This window comes from Mustelus asterias, chromosome 9 (genome assembly GCF_964213995.1).
Source record: "Mustelus asterias chromosome 9, sMusAst1.hap1.1, whole genome shotgun sequence".
Classification (NCBI taxonomy): domain Eukaryota; kingdom Metazoa; phylum Chordata; class Chondrichthyes; order Carcharhiniformes; family Triakidae; genus Mustelus; species Mustelus asterias.
In genome coordinates, this window is record NC_135809.1 from 69345943 (window position 1) to 69364361 (window position 18419).

Genomic DNA, 18419 nt, shown 5'->3' on the forward strand with positions numbered 1-18419 from the left:
AATTATCAATTACAAGGGGGCACAGGTTCAAGGTGAGAGGGGGATAGTTTAAGGGAGATGTGTGGGGGATGTTTTTCACGCAGAGAGTGGTGGGTGCCTGGAACATGCTGCCAGAGGTGGTGGTGGAAGCAGACACATCAGCAACATTTAAGAGGCATCTGTCCGGGTACATGAACAGAGGGATGTGGACCGAGCAAGGGCAGAAGGTTTATTTTTAATTTAGTTAGGGCATCATGATTGGCACAGGCTTGGCGAGCCGAAGGGCCTGTTCCTATGCTGTATTTTTCTTTGTTCTATGTTCTTATGCCTGTTGCCTCTTTGCTTCATTGTATCTGGTTTGCCTGAGGTTTCTCTGTCTCGCTGTTGCTAGTTTGCCTGTTGCCTCTTTGTCCCTGCTGCTGGCTTCCCTGTTGTCTCTCCGTCATGCTGTTAATAGTTTGCCTGTTGTTTCCCTTCTTTGAGCTCTTGCTCGGTTGACCTGTTGGGACCCGAGCGTGTTGTCACTGTGACACACTGCTTGTGTGCTGGGAATGGGTTTCTTTGCCTCAGATAGTTAGACAAGGCAGTCAGGAAGCCTCTTACCCACCTTCTGATGTGTGAATATATTTTGTGTGTCATGCTGCTAATTAGCTTAGTTATTAATCTTTGACTTTCACAGCACTTTTTAGGGAGAAATTTCTGGAAGGATGGTCAGGCTAATGTGGCTGACAGGTGAGAGCTCCGGACAATTTATCCCTCTCATTCCGTCTCCACTTCACAGTCCTGATGATTTAGTTCCATGGACTTGAGTTGAGTTTGAGTTATAAGGAGAGGCTGGATAGACTGGGACTTCTTTTCCTGAAGTGTAGGAGGCTTAGGGATGATCTTATCGAGGTCTATAAAGTAATGAGGGGCATAGATAAGGTCAACATCTTTTTCCAAAGAAAGGGGAGACCACAACTAGAGGGCACAGGTTTAAAGTGAGAGGGGAGAGATACAAAAGGGCACAGAGGGTGGTGAGTGTCTCGAACAATCTGCCAGTGGTTGTAGTAGAGATGGGTAGAATTTTGTCTTTTAAAAAGCATTTAGATAGTTACATGGGTAAGATGGGTATAGAGGGATGTGGGCCAAATGCAGGCAATTGGGACTAGCTTAATGGTAAAAACTGGACAACGTGGTCAAGTTGTGCCAAAGGGCCTGTTTCCATACTACAAACCTCTATGACTCTAAGACTTGAATATTCCCCAGATTGGGAAGGGACTGAGATAGTCCCAGGGTCAGGCAGGAGTTGGAAACTCCACATATGTCACAGAGGGATGTGGAGACTCAAAGAACAAAGAAAATTGCAGCACAGGAACAGGCCCTTCGGCCCTCTAAGCCTGCACCGATCATGCTACCCGACTGAACTAAAACCCCCTACCCTTCCGGGGACCATATCCCTCTATTCCCATCCTATTCATGTATTTGTCAAGATGCCCCTTAAAAGTCACTATCGTATCTGCTTCCATTACCTCCCCGGCAGTGAGTTCCAGGCACCCACAACGCTCTGTGTAAAAAAAAAACTTGCCTCGTACATCTCCTTTAAACATTGCCCCTCGCACCTTAAACCTATGCCCCCAAGTAATTGACTCTTCCACCCTGGTAAAAAGCTTCTGACTATCCACTCTGTCCATGCCTCTCATAATCATGTAGACTTCTATCGGGTCCCTCCTCAACCTCTGTCGTTCCAGGTTTCTCCAACCTCTCCTCATATCTGATGCCCTCCATACCAGGCAACATCCTGGTAAATCTTTTCTGTACCCTCTCCAAAACCTCCACATCCTTCTGGTGGTGTGGCAACCAGAATTGAACACTATATTCTAAGTGTGGCCTAACTAAGGTTCTATAAAGCTGCAACATGACTTGCTGATGAAGGCAAGCATGCCTTCTTGACTACCTTCTCCACCTGCATTGCCACTTTCAGAGACCTGTGTACCTGTACACCCAGATCCCTCTGCCTATCTTAGCAGTGTAGAGGATCAGAAGGACCTTGGGGTCCGGGTCCATAGGACTCTTAAATCGGCCTCGCAGGTGGAGGATGCGGTCAAGAAGGCGTACTGGCCTTCATTAATCGAGGGATTGAGTTTAGGAGTCGGGAGATAATGCTGCAGCTTTATAGGACCCTGGTTAGACCCCACTTGGAGTACTGCGCGCAGTTCTGGTCACCTCATTACAGGAAAGATGTTGAAGCCATTGAAAGGGTGCAGAGGAGATTTACAAGGATGTTGCCTGGATTGGGGGGCATGCCTTATGAGGATAGGTTGAGGGAGCTTGGTCTCTTCTCCCTGGAGAGACGAAGGATGAGAGGTGACCTGATAGAGGTTTACAAGATGTTGAGAGGTCTGGATAGGGTAGACTCTCAGAGGCTATTTCCAAGGGCTGAAATGGTTGCTACGAGAGGACACAGGTTTAAGGTGCTGGGGGGTAGGTACAGAGGAGATGTCAGGGGTAAGTTTTTCACTCAGAGGGTGGTGGGTGAGTGGAATCGGCTGACGTCGGTGGTGGTGGAGGCAAACTCGTTGGGGTCTTTTAAGAGACTTCTGGATGAGTACATGGGATTTAATGGGATTGAGGGCTATAGATAGGCCTAGAGGTGGGGATGTGATCGGCGCAACTTGTGGGCCGAAGGGCCTGTTTGTGCTGTGGCTTTCTATGTTCTATGTTCTATCAATACTCTTAAGGGCTCTGCCATTTACTGTACATTTCCTATCTGTATCAGAAATTCCAAAGTGCATTACCTCACATTTGTCCCGAGTAAACTCCAACTGCCATCTCTCCGCCCAAGTCTCCAATCGATCTATATCCTGCTGTATCCTCTGATGGTCCTCATCACTATCCGCAAATCCACCAACCTTACTATCCGCAACTTACTCATCAATCCAGTTACATTTTCCTCCAAATCATTTATATATATTACAAACAGCAAAGATAGCAGTACTGATCCCTGAAGAACACCACTCCATTCAGAAACATACCCTTCCTCTGTCTTCTATGACCGAGCCAGTTCTGTATCCACCTTGCCAGCTCACCACTGATCCCATGTGACTTCACCTTCTGCACCAGTCTGCCATGAGGGACCTTGTCAAAGGCCTTACTGAAGTCCATGTAGACAACATCCACTGCCCTACCCACATCAATCATCTTCGTCACTTCCTCGAAAACTCGATAAGTTAGTGAGACATGACCCCCCCTTCACAAAGCCATGTTACCTCTCGCTAATATGTCCACGTATTTCCAAGTGGAAGTAAACCCTGTCTCGAAGAATCCTCTCCAATAATTTCCCTACCACTGATGTAAGGCTCACCGGCTGTAATTACCTGGATTATTCTTGCTACCCTTCTTAAACAAAGGAACAACATTGGCTATTCTCCAATCTTCTGGGACCTGCCCTGTAGCCAGTGAGGATACAAAGATTTCTCTCAGGGCCCCAGCAATTTCCTCCCTTGCCTCTCTCAGTATTCTGGGGCATATCCCATCAGGCCGTGGGGACTTGTCTCCCTTAATGTTTCTCAAGACCCCCAATACCTCCTCCTCTTTGATCGCATCATGACCAAAACTATCTACACACCCTTTCCCAGACTCATCACCCACCAAGTCCTTCTCTTTGGTGTTACTGTTGCAAAGTACTCATTTAATACCTCGCCCATTTCCTCTGGCTCACGCATAGATTCCTTCCCCTGTCCTTGAGTGGGCCAACCTGCTCCCTGGCTACTCTCTTGCTCTTTATATATGAATAAGAACCTTGGGATTTTCCTTAATCCTGCTGGCCAATGATTTTTCGTGACCCCTTTTAAGCCCTCCTTACTCCTTGTTCAAGTTTCTTTCTACTTTCCTTTCCCTTCCTCTTCGCACGCCCCCCCCCCCCCCACCCCCAGGTAAAGAAGGGGTAAGGAAATTCCTCTGGGTTATGGAGGAGGCGGGAGGGGTTGCATTCCCACGGTTCACAGCCCAGTGGAGGGATTCCCCAGGAGTTCAGGGAGTCTCCCAGATTACGGAAGCGTTAGAGATTCCCTCTCAGGTTACAGAGGGATCACAGAGTCCCTCTGGGTCATGGAGGGGGGATTCCCTACCTGGTGCCCGAGGGCTTGGTGTCTACCTGGGTCACATGGGATTGAAACTTTCCATAGGACCAGGGTTTCCCCTGGGGTCAGTGAGGGGCCGGGCCGGTCCAGGGTCAGTGAGGGGTCAGGCCAAGCCAGTCCGGTCCGGGCTCAGTGAGGAGTCGTGCCTGTCTCGTGTCAATGAGGGGTTGGGCCTGTCCTATCCAATGATATTTATTTATTATATATTATATTTATTTATAATATATATTTCCACCACAGAGAGAATGCCTTTTGAATGGGTGTTGGAAGCATGAAGAATATAAATCTGCTGTAAATTGCTCCAAGTTTGCTGTCACTGAGCATGTTCTGTCAGATAGGTTGGGGTTCTGGCCTCTGGCTTTTTATCCTCGGCAGCTGCAGAATGAAATAGCTGACACTGGCTGAGGGGGAGGCCCCATTCTCTTCAGCTGTTTCCCTTCGAGGATATGACCAGGTTCAAGGAGCAGATTCTTGTAGGGGATGGTTGTGGCTTTGATGGGGAGTTGAGTAGGAGGCCTCTGTCACGATCAGCTAACTACATTTGCCGGACTCGATGCTGTGTCTGCTCTGGCTTGTCGGATACAAAACAGTGGTCGGGAGTTGTTTGTTTGACATGGACTGGACTTTGTCGCTTGCTGCTCTGGTCATCCTGTGGCCACTCTTTATCTGCAGATGGCTCTGTCACTGCAGTTATTTCTATCATACTCCAGAGTCCCCGCGACATTGTGCTCTGTTTTATATTGTCATTGAGGACCCGCCCATTTCTCCACCAAAGCTGTGAGCAACAGAGATACACGGAGCCACTAAATGACAATGTCCTCCTCCACCCACCTCCCTTCTCTTTCCCCCCTGCAGCAGCATTTCCCCCCCCTGCTGTGGTCTCTTTCTCCACTTCCCACCCTCCCCTCTGCTGTGTCCTCTTTCAGGGATCAGCGGGGGTTTGGGTGGTAGGAGTCGGGGCCACTGGAGAGAATGACTGAGGCGGAGGAGAGAGTGCTGGAGAGTGGAGGGATGGTGGGTGGAGATGAATGACGCACAGGGTGGGGAGAGCTGCAATCCCTGGCGTGCGGTGCTGCCTGGACCCTTCATTTCTGTGTGAAATATTCCTGTGCCAGAACTGGTTAGAAATATCTCACAACCCCGCCCTTTCCTGGCCTGATGCCTGTCCCAATCCCAGGGGTGGGTATTCCGGGACAAGGCTTAAAAAAGGACCAGATCCAGTTGTTCCTGCGGGATAGTTTATGTGGGACTGGGGTTCACCGATGCCTTTCGGGACCCTGAAAGCTGTGCTGCAGTCCAGTACACAGGGTGGTGTGAAATACCACAGTATTAAAATCTGGCGTGTGCTCGAGTTCCTTACAGGGCTTGTCGCTGCCCTGTCCACGTGCTGCTTTCTATTGCTGGCTCTGATCGGGTGACAGAGTGGGTTTGAAGCTGGGAATGTGCTTTGTGACATCCACTTGTCATGAACGTCATGTTAATAAAATGGAACAGGAGCCTATTAATAAGAATGATTTGGCAGCTTGGGGCAGAGAGAGAGGGAGACGGACAGATGGAGTGAAGGAAACTGTTTGTACAACATTGCTGGGTGTGTAGCCTTTTCGTGTATCTGTAAGTTTGATTTATGTAAGTGACTGCGCTGTGATGAGGGTTTGGGGTTCACCCCAGCTTGAATTTCTGACTGAGTGAAGGGGAATTGTTGGCAGGCGGGTAACAGAAATGTGTTGCTTTCCCTCTGTTCCCCACCCAGCCCCAGCTCATCAGGACGAGACAGAACCCCTCTTCGAAGCGGCAGGTTAATGCAGAAACTTGGTGGCCTCACTGGGGTCGCCATTCTGTGCTGGTTTATAATGTGACTGCGCTATCGAATGCTATATTGTAATGTGCTGGATAAATATAACGAGATGAGAAGACACTGCTCTGCAAAATCAAATTGTCTCGGTGTGTGAAAGAAAGCACACGTCTGTACAGTTAGCTATTGATGTGGATGCCGTCTGTGATGTCAAAAATATGGTAACAGTCCAGATATGTGGATATGTCAGTGACTGATACCAGCCCGACAGATAGAACTCACAGACCCTCATCCCAGTCATGTCTGTCGTGCATCTCAATTTACTCCCACTCACAACTTTGTCTTTTGGAACTGCATCACACTGGAACGCTCCACCCCTCCCCCGCTCGCACTGCATCACACTGGAACGCTCCACCCCTCCCCCGCTCGCACTGCATCACACTGGAACGCTCCACCCCTCCCCCGCTTGCACTGCATCACACTGGAACGCTCCACCCCTCCCCCGCTCGCACTGCATCACACTGGAATGCTGCCCTCACCCCCCTCGCACGGCATCACACTGGAATGCTGCCCTCACCCCCCTCGCACGGCATCACACTGGAATGCTGCCCTTGCCTCGTACTGTGTCACATTGGCACATGCCCTCGCCCTCTTCGCACTGCATCACACTGGAACGCTGCCCTCACTTCCCCCCTCGCACTGTGTCACACCGGAACGATGCCCTCACTCCCCCCTTGCATTGTGTCACACTGGAATTCTGCCCCCCCCCCCCCTCTCGCACTGCGTCACACTGGAACACTGTCCTTGCCTCACTGTGTCACACTGAAACGCTGCCCACACCTCGCACTGAGTCACACTGGAACGCTGTCTCCTCGCACTGCGTCACACTGGAATGCTGTCCGCCTCGCACTGCGTCACACTGGAACACTGCCCTCACCTTGCACTGCGTCACACTGGAACACTGCCCTCACCTTGCACTGTGTCACACTGGAACACTGTCCTCACACTCTGTCACATTGGAACGCTACCCTCCTCGCACTGCGTCACACTGGAACACTGTCCTCACACTCTGTCACATTGGAACGCTACCCTCCTCGCACTGCGTCACACTGGAACACTGCCCTCACCTTGCACTGTGTCACACTGGAACACTGTCCTCACACTCTGTCACACTGGAACGCTGTCCACCTCGCACTGCGTCGCACTGGAACACTGTCCTCACACTCTGTCACATTGGAACACTACCCTCCTCGCACTGCGTCACACTGGAACACTGTCCTCACACTCTGTCACATTGGAACGCTACCCTCCTCGCACTGCGTCACACTGGAACACTGCCCTCACCTTGCACTGTGTCACACTGGAACACTGTCCTCACACTCTGTCACACTGGAACGCTGTCCACCTCGCACTGCGTCGCACTGGAACACTGTCCTCACACTCTGTCACATTGGAACGCTACCCTCCTCGCACTGCGTCACACTGGAATGCTGCCCTCCTCGCACTGCGTCACACTGGAATGCTGCCCTCCTCGCACTGTGTCACACTGCAACGCTGTCCTCCTCACACTCCATCTCACTGGACCGGTGCCCCCCTCGCGCTGCCTCACTCTGGACCGCTGCCCCCCTCGCACCGCGTCACTCTGGAACGCTGCCCCCTCCGCACTGCGTCACACTGGAACGCTGTGCACCTCGCACTGCATCACACTGGAACACTGTCCTCACACTCCGTCACAGTGGAATGCTACCCTCCTCGCACTGCGTCACACTGGAATGCTGTCCCGCTCGCACTGCGTCACACTGGAATGCTGTCCCGCTCGCACTGCGTCACACTGGAATGCTGTCCCGCTCGCACTGCGTCACACTGGAATGCTGTCCCGCTCGCACTGCGTCACACTGGAACGCTGCCCTCCTTGCACCACATCACTCTGGAACGCTGCCCCCTCCGCACCGTGTCACTCTAGAATGCTGCCCTCGCCCCGCCTCGCACTGCGTCACACTGGAACGCTGCCTGTGCACCCTCACTCTGCGTCACACTGGAATGCTGCCCTTGCCCCCTTCACATTGCATCACACTGGGACACACTGCAATGTTGCCCGCGCACTCTCATGCTGTGTCACACTCGGCTGCCGTTGCCCCCCTCGCACTGCGTCACTCTGGAATGCCGCCCCCTCGCACTGCGTCACTCTGGAATGCCGCCCCCCTTGCACTGCGTCACTCTGGAATGCCGCCCCCTCGCACTGCGTCACTCTGGAACGCTGCCCCCCTCGCACTGCGTCACTCTGGAATGCCGCCCCCTCGCACTGCGTCACTCTGGAACGCCGCCCTCCTCGCACTGCGTCACTCTGGAACGCCGCCCTCCTCGCACTGCGCCACTCTGGAACGCAGCCCCCTCGCACTGCGTCACTCTGGAACGCCGCCCCCTCGCACTGCGTCACTCTGGAACGCCGCTCCCCTCGCACTGCGTCACTCTGGAACGCCGCTCCCCTCGCACTGCGTCACTCTGGAACGCCGCCCCCCTCGCACTGCGTCACTCTGGAACGCCGTCCCGCTCTCACTGCGTCACTCTGGAATGCCGCCCCCTCGCACTGCGTCACTCTGGAACGCGGTCCCCCTCTCACTTCGTCACTCTGGAACGCCGTCCCCCTCTCACTGCGTCACTCTGGAACGCCGTCCCCCTCTCACTGCGTCACTCTGGAACGCCGTCCCCCTCTCACTGCGTCACTCTGGAACGCCGTCCCCCTCTCACTGCGTCACTCTGGAACGCCGTCCCCCTCGCACTGTGTCACTCTGGAACGCCGTCCCCCTCGCACTGCATCACTCTGGAACGCCGTCCCCCTCGCACTGCGTCACTCTGGAACGCCGTCCCCCTCGCACTGCGTCACTCTGGAACGCCGCCCCCCTCGCACTGCGTCACTCTGGATCGCCGCCCCCCCCTCGCACTGCGTCACTCTGGAACGCCGTCCCCCTCGCACTGCGTCACTCTGGAACGCCGTCCCCCTCGCACTGCGTCACTCTGGAACGCCGTCCCCCTCGCACTGCGTCACTCTGGAACCCTGCAACTCCCTCGCACTGCGTCACACTGCCCTCCTTGCTCTGCGTCACACTGGAACGCTGGCCTCACACTACGTCACACTAAGATGCTGTCCTCCCCCTCCTCGCTGCGTCCCACTGGAATGCTACCCTCCGCCGCCTCATACTGTATCGCACTGGAACGCTGCCATCCTCACACTGCATCACACTGGAACGCTGCCCTTGCCTCACTCCGTATCACACTGGCACACTGCCCTCCTCGCACTGTGTCATACTGGATTGCTGCCCTCACCTCCTTGCACTGCATCACACTGGACCAGTACCCTTTCCCCCTTCATACTGGAACGCTGCCCTCGCCCCCTCACACAGCACCACACTGAATCGCTGCCCTTGCCTCACACTGCATCACACTGGAATGCTGCCCTCGCCTCGCACTGCATCACACTGGAATGCTGCCCACACCCTACCACACTGCGTTACACTGGAACGTTGCCCACACCTCTCACTGCGTCACATTGGGACACTGCCCACGCTCCATTCGAGCTGCATCCGCACGGCATCACACTGGAGCATTGCACTTGCCCCGTTGCACTGCGTTACACTGGAACCCTGCCCTGGCCTCACTCCGTGTCACACTGGAACACTGCCCTCCTCGTACTGCATCACACTGGAACGCTGCTCTCACCTCCTCGCAATGCATTACAGTGGAATGCTGCCCTTGCCTTCTTTCACTGCATCGCATTGGAAGACTGCCCTCGCCCGCACTGCGTCACGCTGAAATGCTGCCCTCAGTCCACTCGCACTGCGTCACGCTGAAATGCTGCCCTCAGTCCACTCGCACTGTGTCACGCTGGAACACTGCACTTACCCTCTTCGCAACTGCGTCACACTGGGACGTTGCCCTCACAGTGCATCACACTGAAACACTGTCCTCCCCCTCCTCGCACTGTGTCACGCTGGAATACTGCCCTCGCCCCCCCTGAAATTGCATCACACTGGAACCCTACCCTCACTCCCTTGCACTGCATCACACTGGATCACTGCCCCTGCCTCATACTGCATCACACTGGATCACTGCCCCTGCCTCATACTGCATCACACTGGATCACTGCCCCTGCCTCATACTGCATCACACTGGATCACTGCCCCTGCCTCATACTGCATCACACTGGAGCGCTGCCCTTGCCTCACTCTGTGTCACACTGGAACTCTGCCCTCCTCGCACTGTGTCACACTGGAATGCTGCCTCGACCCCCTCGCACTGCGTCACACTGGTCGCTGCCCTTGCCTCCTCGCAATGCATCTCACAGGAGTGCTGCTCTCACCTCCCTGCACTGCACCACACTGGAATGCTGCCCTCCTCACACTGCATCACACCTGAACACTGCTCTTGCCTCATATTGCGTCACACTGGAATGTTGCGCTTGTCCCTTTGCACTGCATCACACTGGAACGTTTCCCTCGCTCCCTTTCACCGTGTCACACTGGAACGCTGCCCCCCCTCGCACTGCATCACACTGAAACGCCCTCACCCTCCTTGCACTGCGTCACACTGGAACGCTGCCCTCGCCCCCCCTCCACTCGCACTGCATCACACTGAATGCTGCCCTCGCTTCATTGCATCACACTGGGCGCTCTGGAACGCTGCCCTCGCCCTCCTTGCACTGCATTACATTGGAATGTTGCTCTCACCTCCCTCGCACTGCATCACACTGGAAAACAGCTATAGCCTCGCACTGCATCACAACAGAACGCTGCACCTCCCTTGCACTGCAATACTACCCTCCGGACTGCATCACAGTGGAACTCTGCCCTTGGCCCCTCTCACTGCATCACACTGCAACACTGCCCTCCTTGCACTGCACCACACTGGAACACACTTTCTCACACTTCGTCACACTGGAACTCTGCCCTCGTCTCACACTGCATCACATCGGAACAGTGTCCACCCCCTCATACTGTGTCACACTTGAACACGGCCATCACAGAGTCATAGAGGTTTACAACATGGAAACAACTTGTCCATGCCGCCCTTTTTTTTAAACCCCCTAAACTAATCCCAATTGCCTGCATTTGGCCCATATCCCTGTATACCCATCGTACCCATGTAACTGTCTAAATGCTTTTTGAAAGACAAAATTGTACCCGTCTCTACTGCTACCTCTGGCAGCTTGTTCCAGACACTCACCACCCTCTGGGTGAAAACATTGCTCCTCTGGGCACTTTTGTATCTCTCCCCTCTCACCTTAAACCTATGCCCTCTAGTTTTAGACTCCCCTGCCTTTGGGAAAAGATATTGACTATCTCGCTGATCTGTGCCCCTCATTACTTGAATGTTCCCCCCTCACACTGCGTAACACTGGAATGCTACCCCTCTCACACTGCATCACACTGCAACAATGCTCACGTCCCCCCCCCTCACACAGCGTCACATTGGAACACTGCCCTTGCCCCCTTGCACTGCGTCACACTGGAATGCTGCCCTGCCCCCCTCCCCTCCCCCCTCTGCCTTGCCTTGCACTGCATCACACTGGAATGCTGCCATTGCCCCACCTCGCACTGCGTCACACTGGAACACTTTCGACACCTCGCACTGCATCACACTGGAACGCTGCCCTTGCCTCACCCTGCATCAAAGTGGAATGCTGCCCTCGCCCACCTCACACTGTGTCAAACTGGAACATTGTCCTTGCCAGACCCCCCCCCCCCCGATGCACTGCATCACACTGGAATGCTGTCCTCGCCTCACACTGCATCACACTGGAAAGCTGCCCTCGCCCCTCGCCCCCCCACACTGCATCACACTGGAACAGTGCCCTGGACCCTGGACCCCTCGCACTGCAGCACACTGGAATGCTGCCCACCCCCATCTCACACTGTGTCACACTGGAACCTGCCCTCACCTCGCACTGCATCACACTGGAATGCTGCCCCTCGCACTGCATCACACTGGAATGCTGCCCCTCACACTGCATCACACTGAAATGCTGCCCCTCACACTGTGTCAAACTGGAATGCTGCCCTCGCCCCCTTGCACCACATCACACACGAATGCTGCCCTTGCCTTGCACTGCATCACACTGGTATGCTGCTGTCGCCACCCCCCCCCCTCCCTTGGCACTGGGTCACACTGGAAAGCTGCCCTTGCCCCCCTCACACTGGAACACTGCCCTAGCCCCCTTGCACTGGGTCACACAGAAACACTGCCATAGAACATAGAACCATAGAAAATTACAGCTCAGAAACAGGTCTTTTGGCCCTTCTTGTCTGTGCCGAACCATTTTTTGCCGAGTCCCACTGACCTGCACTTGGACCATATCCCTCCACACCCCTCTCATCCATCAACCCGTCCAAGTTTTTCTTAAAGTTAAACACTTTATCCAGCAGCTCATTCCACACACCCACCACTCTCTGCGTGAAGAAGCCCCCCCTAATATTCCCTTTAAACTTTTCTCCTTTCACCCTTAACCCATGCCCTCGGGTTTTTTTCTCCCCGAGCCTCAGTGGAAAAAGCCTGCTTGCATTCACTCTATCTATACCCATCAAAATCTCCCTATCAATCACCTCTATCAAATCTCCCCTCAATCTTCTACGCTCCAGGGAATAAAGTCCCAACCTATTCAATCTCTCTCTGTAACTCAGCTTCTCAAGTCCCGGCAACATCCTTGTGAACCTTCTCTGCACTCTTTCAACCTTATTTACATCCTTCCTGTAACTAGGTGACCAAAACTGTACACAATACTCTAAATTCGGCCTCACCAATGCCTTATATAACCTTGGAAGAGTTTTAACAACACCAGGTTAAAGTCCAACAGGTTTATTTCAACCTGTCCAATGCCGGCATCTCCACATCATTATATAACCTTACCATAACACTCCAACTTTTATACTCGATACTCCGATTTATAAAGGCCAATGTACCAAAGGCACTCTTTACAACCCTATCCACCTGTGATGTCACTTTTAGGGAATTTTGTACCTGTATTCCCAGATCCCTCTGTTCAACTGCACTCTTCAGAGTCCTACCAGTTACCCTGTACGTTCTGCTTTGGTTTGTCCTTCCAAAGTGGTGGTGGAAGCGGATTCGATTGAGTCTTTTAAGAGACTTTTGGATAGGTTCATGGAGGTTAGTAAGATAGAGGGTTATAGATGAGCCTAGGAGGTAAGGAAATTGTTCGGCGCAACTTGTGGGCCGAAGGGCCTGATTGTGCTGTAGCTTTTCGATGTTCTATCTCACACTTGTCTGCATTAACTTCCATTTGCCATTTTTCAGCCTATTTTTCGAGTTGGTCCAAATCCCTCTGCAAGCTTTGAAAACCTTCCTCACTGTCCACTACACCTCCAATCTTTGTATCATCAGCAAACTTGCTGATCCAATTTACCACATTATCATCCAGATCATTGATATAGATGACAAACAACAATGGACCCAACACCGATCCCTGCGGTACACCACTAGTCACAGGCCTCCACTCAGAGAAGCAATCCTCCACAACCACTCTCTGGCTTCTTCCATTGAGCCAGTGTCTAATCCAATTTATTACCTCCCCATGTATACCGAGCGACTGAACCTTCCTAACTAACCTCCCATGAGGGACCTTGTCAAAGGCCTTGCTGAAATCCAGGTAGACAACATCCACCGCCTTCCCTTCATCCACTTTCCTGGTAACCTCCTCGAAAAACTCTAATAGATTGGTCAAACATGACCTACCACGCACAAAGCCATGTTGACTCTCCCTAATGAGTCCCTGTCTATCCAAATATTTGTAGATCCTATCCCTTATCACATCTTCCAATAACTTGCCCACCACCGACGTCAAACTTACTGGCCTATAATTTCCCGGATTTCTTTTGAAGCCTTTTTTAAACAACGGAACAACATGAGCCACCCTCCAATCATCTGGCGCCTCCCCCGTGAATACTGACATTTTAAATATGTCTGCCAGGGCCCCTGCAAGTTCAACACTAGCTTCCCTCAAGGTCCGTGGGAATAGCCTGTCCGGTCCTGGGGATTTATCCACTCTGATTTGCCTCAAGACAGCAAGCACCTCCTCCCCTTTAATCTGTAAAGGTTCCATGACCTCCCTACCTGTTTGCCCTATTTCCGTAGACTCCATGCCCGTTTCCTCAGTAAGTACGGATGCAAAAAAACCATTTAGTATCTCCCCCATTTCTTTTGGTTCCATACACAGTCTACCACTCTGGTCTTCAAGAGGACAATTTTATCCCTCACTATCCTTTTGCTCCTAACATACCTATAGAAGCTCTTTGGATTTTCCTTCACTCTGTCTGCCAAAGCAACCTCATGTCTTCTTTTAGCCCTCCTGATTTCCCTCTTACGTAGCTTCTTGCACTTTTTATACTCCTCGAGCACCTGATCTGTTCCTTGCTGCCTGTACATTTCATACAACCCTCTCTTCCTCTTAATCAGTGTTACAATCCCTAATTCCCTACACTCTCTTTTCATGACCCTTCCCCCTTCCTTCCCACATCAGCGGTGCCAATATGTACCGCTACCTCTGGCTCCTCTCCCTCCCAGCTCAGGATTTCTGGAAGTCGACCAGTGACATCCTGGATCCCAGCCCCAGGGAGGCAGACCACCATCCGGGACTCCCGCCTGCCTCTGCAAAAACACCTGTCCAACCCCCTTGCTGTCGAGTCCCCGATTAATACCGCCTTCCTCCTCTTTTCCTTAGCCCTCTGAGTTACAGGGCTGGACTCCACTCCAGAGACACTGCCACTGCTGCTTCCCCCAGGCGGGCTGTCCCCCCCAGCAGTACTCAGGCAGGAGTACTTGTTGTGTAGGGGCACATCCACTGGGGTGCTCTCAATCACCCGAGCATTACCCTTCCTGGCCTTCACCCATTTGGCCTCCAGCCGTGGCCCTGGTGTGACTACCTGATGATAGCTCTTGTCTATCATCTCCTCATTCTCCCTTAACAGCCTATTCTGGGTAGTTGTTATAGAGTCAGGGTGTATTAGAGGTTTACACCATGGAAACAGGCCCTTTGGCCCAACTTGTCCATGCCGGCCCTTTGTTTAACCTCTAAGCTAGTCCCAATTGCCTGCATTTGGCCAATACCCCTCTATACCCATCATACCCATGTAACTGTCTAAACATTTTTAAAAGACAAAATTGTACCCATCTCTACTACTACCTCTGGCAGCTTGTTCCAGACACTCACCACCCTCTGTGTGAAAAAATTGCCCCTCTGGACCCTTTTGTGTCTCTCCCCTTCCCTTAAACCTATTCCCTCTAAGTTTTGGACTCCCCTACCTTTGGGAAAAGATATTGACTATCTAGCTGATCTGTGCCCCTCATTATTTTATAGACCTCTATAAGATCACCCCTCAGCCTCCTACGCTCCAGAGAAAAAAGTCCGAGTGTATCCAGCCTCTCCTTATAACTCAAACCATCAAGTCCTGGTAGCATCCTAGTAAATGTTTCTTGCACTCTTTCTAGTTTAATAATATCCTTTCTATACAGGGTGACCAGAACTGTACACAGTAATCCAAGTGTGGCCTTACCAATGTCTTGTTCAATTTCAACAATTCTCAACTCTTAGTATTCAATGTTCTGACCAATGAAACCAATCATACCGAATGCCTTCTTCACCATTCTGTCCACCTGTGACTCCACTTTCAAGGAGCTATCAACCTGTACACCTGGGTCTCTTTGTTCTGTAACTCTCCCCAATGCCCTACCATTAACTGAGTAAGTCCTGCCCTGGTTCAACCTACCAAAATGCATCACCTCGCATTTGTCTAAATTAAACTCCATCTGCCATTCGTCAGCCCATTGGCCCAATTGATCAAGATCCCGTTGCAATCCTAGATAACCTTCTTCACTGTCCACTATGCTACCAATCTTGGTGTCATCTGCAAACTTACTAACCATGTCTACTAAATTCTCATCCAAATCATTGATATAAATGACAAATCACAGTGGATCCAGCACCAATCCCTGAGGCACACCACTGGTCACAGGCCTCCAGTTTGAAAAACAACCCTCTACAACCACCCTCTTCTGTTATCAAGCCAATTTTGTATCCATTTAGCTACCTCACCCTGGATCCCTTGAGATTTAACCTTGTGCAACAACCTACCATGTGGTACCTTGTCAAAGGCCTTGTTAAAGTCCATGTAGACAACATCGACTGCACTGCCCTCATCTACCTTCTTGGTTACTCCTTCATAAAACTCAATCAAATTTGTGAGACATGATTTTCCACTCACAAAGCCATGCTGACTGTCCCTAATCAATACTTGCATCTCTGAATGCCTGTAGATCCTGTCTCTCAAAATACCTACCAACAACTTACTCACCTCAGATGTGAGGCTCACCGGCCTGTAGTACCCAGACTTTTCCCTACAGCCCTTCTTAAACAAAGGCACAACATTTGCCACCCTCCAATCTTCAGGCACCTCACCTGTGACTATCGATGATTCAAATATCTCTGCTAGTGGACCCGCAATTTCCTCCCTAGCCTCCCAGAGGGTCCTGGGATACACTTCTTCAGGTTCCGGGGATTTATCTACCTTGATGCGCTTTAAATCTTCCAGCACCCCTTTCTCTGTTATATGTACACTCCTCAAGACATCACAATTTATTTCCCCAAGTTCCCTAACACACATGCTTTTCTCAACATTGAATACTGATGAGAAATGTTCATTTAGGATCTTACCCATCTCTTGTGGATCCGCACATAGATGACCTTGTTGATCCTTAAGAGGCCCTACTCTCTCCCGAGTTACTCTTTTGCCCTTTATGTATTTGTAGAAGCTCTTTGGATTCTCCTTTGCCTTATCTGCCAAAACAATCTCGTATCCCCTTTTTGCACTCCTGATTTCTCTCTTAACTCTATTCTTACACCCTCTATACTCTTCAAGGGATTCACTTGATCCCAGCTGCCTATGCATGTCATGTGCCTCCTCCTTCTTCTTGATCAGGGCCTCAATATCGTGAGTCATCCAGGGTCCCCTACTCCTACCAGCTTTGCCCTTCACTCGAAGAGGAATGTGCTTGCCCTGAACCCTGGTTAACACACTTTTGAAAGCCTCCCACTTACCAGACATCCCTTTGCTTTCCCACACACTCCCCCAATTAGCTTTTGAATGTTCCTGCCTGATACCATCAAAATTGGCCTTGCCCCAATTTAGAATTTTAACTTTTGGGCCAGAACTATCATTCTCCATAGCTATGAATAGAACAGTACAGCACAGAACAGGCCCTTCGGCCCACGATGTTGTGCTGAGCTTTATCTGAAACCAAGATCAAGCTATCCCACTCCCTATCATCCTGGTGTGCTCCATGTGCCTATCCAATAACCGCTTAAATGTTCCTAAAGTGTCTGACTCCACTATCACTGCAGGCAGTCCATTCCACACCCTAACCACTCTCTGCGTAAAGAACCTACCTCTGATATCCTTCCTACATCTCCCACCATGAACCCTATAGTTATGCCTCCTTGTAATAGCTCCATCTACCCGAGGAAATAGTCTTTGAACGTTCACTCTATCTATCCCCTTCATCATCTTATAAACCTCTATTAAGTCTCCCCTCAGCCTCCTCCGCTCCAGAGAGAACAGCCCTAGCTCCCTCAACCTTTCCTCATAAGACCTACCCTCCAAACCAGGCAGCATCCTGGTAAATCTCCTCTGCACTCTTTCCAGCACTTCCACATCCTTCTTATAGTGAGGTGACCAGAACTGCACACAATATTCCAAATGTGGTCTCACCAAGGTCCTGTACAGTTGCAGCATAATCCCACGGCTCTTAAACTCCAACCCCCTGTTAATAAAAGCTAACACACTATCGGCCTTCTTCACAGCTCTATCCACTTGAGTGGCAACCTTTAGAGATCTGTGGATATAGACTCCAAGATCTCTCTGTTCCTCCACAGTCTTCAGAACCCTACCTTTGACCCTGTAATCCACATTTAAATTAGTCCTACCAAAATGAATCACCTCATGTTTATCAGGGTTAAACTCCATTTGCCATTTTTCAGCTCAGCTTTGCATCCTATCTATGTCTCTTTGCAGCCTACAACAGCCCTCCACCTCATCCACTACTCTACCAATCTTGGTGTCATCAGCAAATTTACTGATCCACCCTTCAGCCCCCTCCTCTAAGTCATTAGTAAAAATCACAAAGAGCAGAGGACCAAGCACTGATCCCTGCGGCACCCCGCTAGCAACGTGCCTCCAGTCTGAAAATTTTCCATCCACCACCACCCTCTGTCTTCGATCAGACAGCCAGTTACCTATCCAATCGGCCAACTTTCCCTCTATTCCACACCTCCTCACTTTCATCATAAGCCGACCATGGGGGACCTTATCAAATGCCTCACTAAAATCCATGTATATGACATCAACTGCCCTACCTTCATCAACACACTTAGTTACCTCCTCAAAAAATTCTATCAAATTTGTGAGGCACGACCTGCCCTTCATGAATCCGTGCTGACTATCCCGGATTAATCTGCATCTTTCTAA

General features: G+C 51.4%; 1 protein-coding gene across 13 annotated transcripts in view; it reads left to right on the plus strand.

Annotated features, from left to right (window-relative positions):
- pacsin3 (protein kinase C and casein kinase substrate in neurons 3) overlaps nt 1–18419 on the plus strand; it is a 218393-nt gene that overhangs the window by 31277 nt on the left and 168697 nt on the right. The window contains exons 1-2 of one of the 13 annotated variants that reach the window (XM_078220335.1): nt 5659–5688; nt 5851–5895. The exons of 7 other annotated variants lie outside the window; for them this stretch is intronic. The gene's annotated coding sequence lies outside the window, so the exon portion shown is untranslated. Of the gene's footprint in view, nt 1–5387; nt 5409–5606; nt 5712–5850; nt 5896–18419 lie in introns of those variants that run through there. 5 more of the 13 variants (XM_078220341.1, XM_078220338.1, XM_078220328.1 and 2 more) reach the window with 5 other exon arrangements.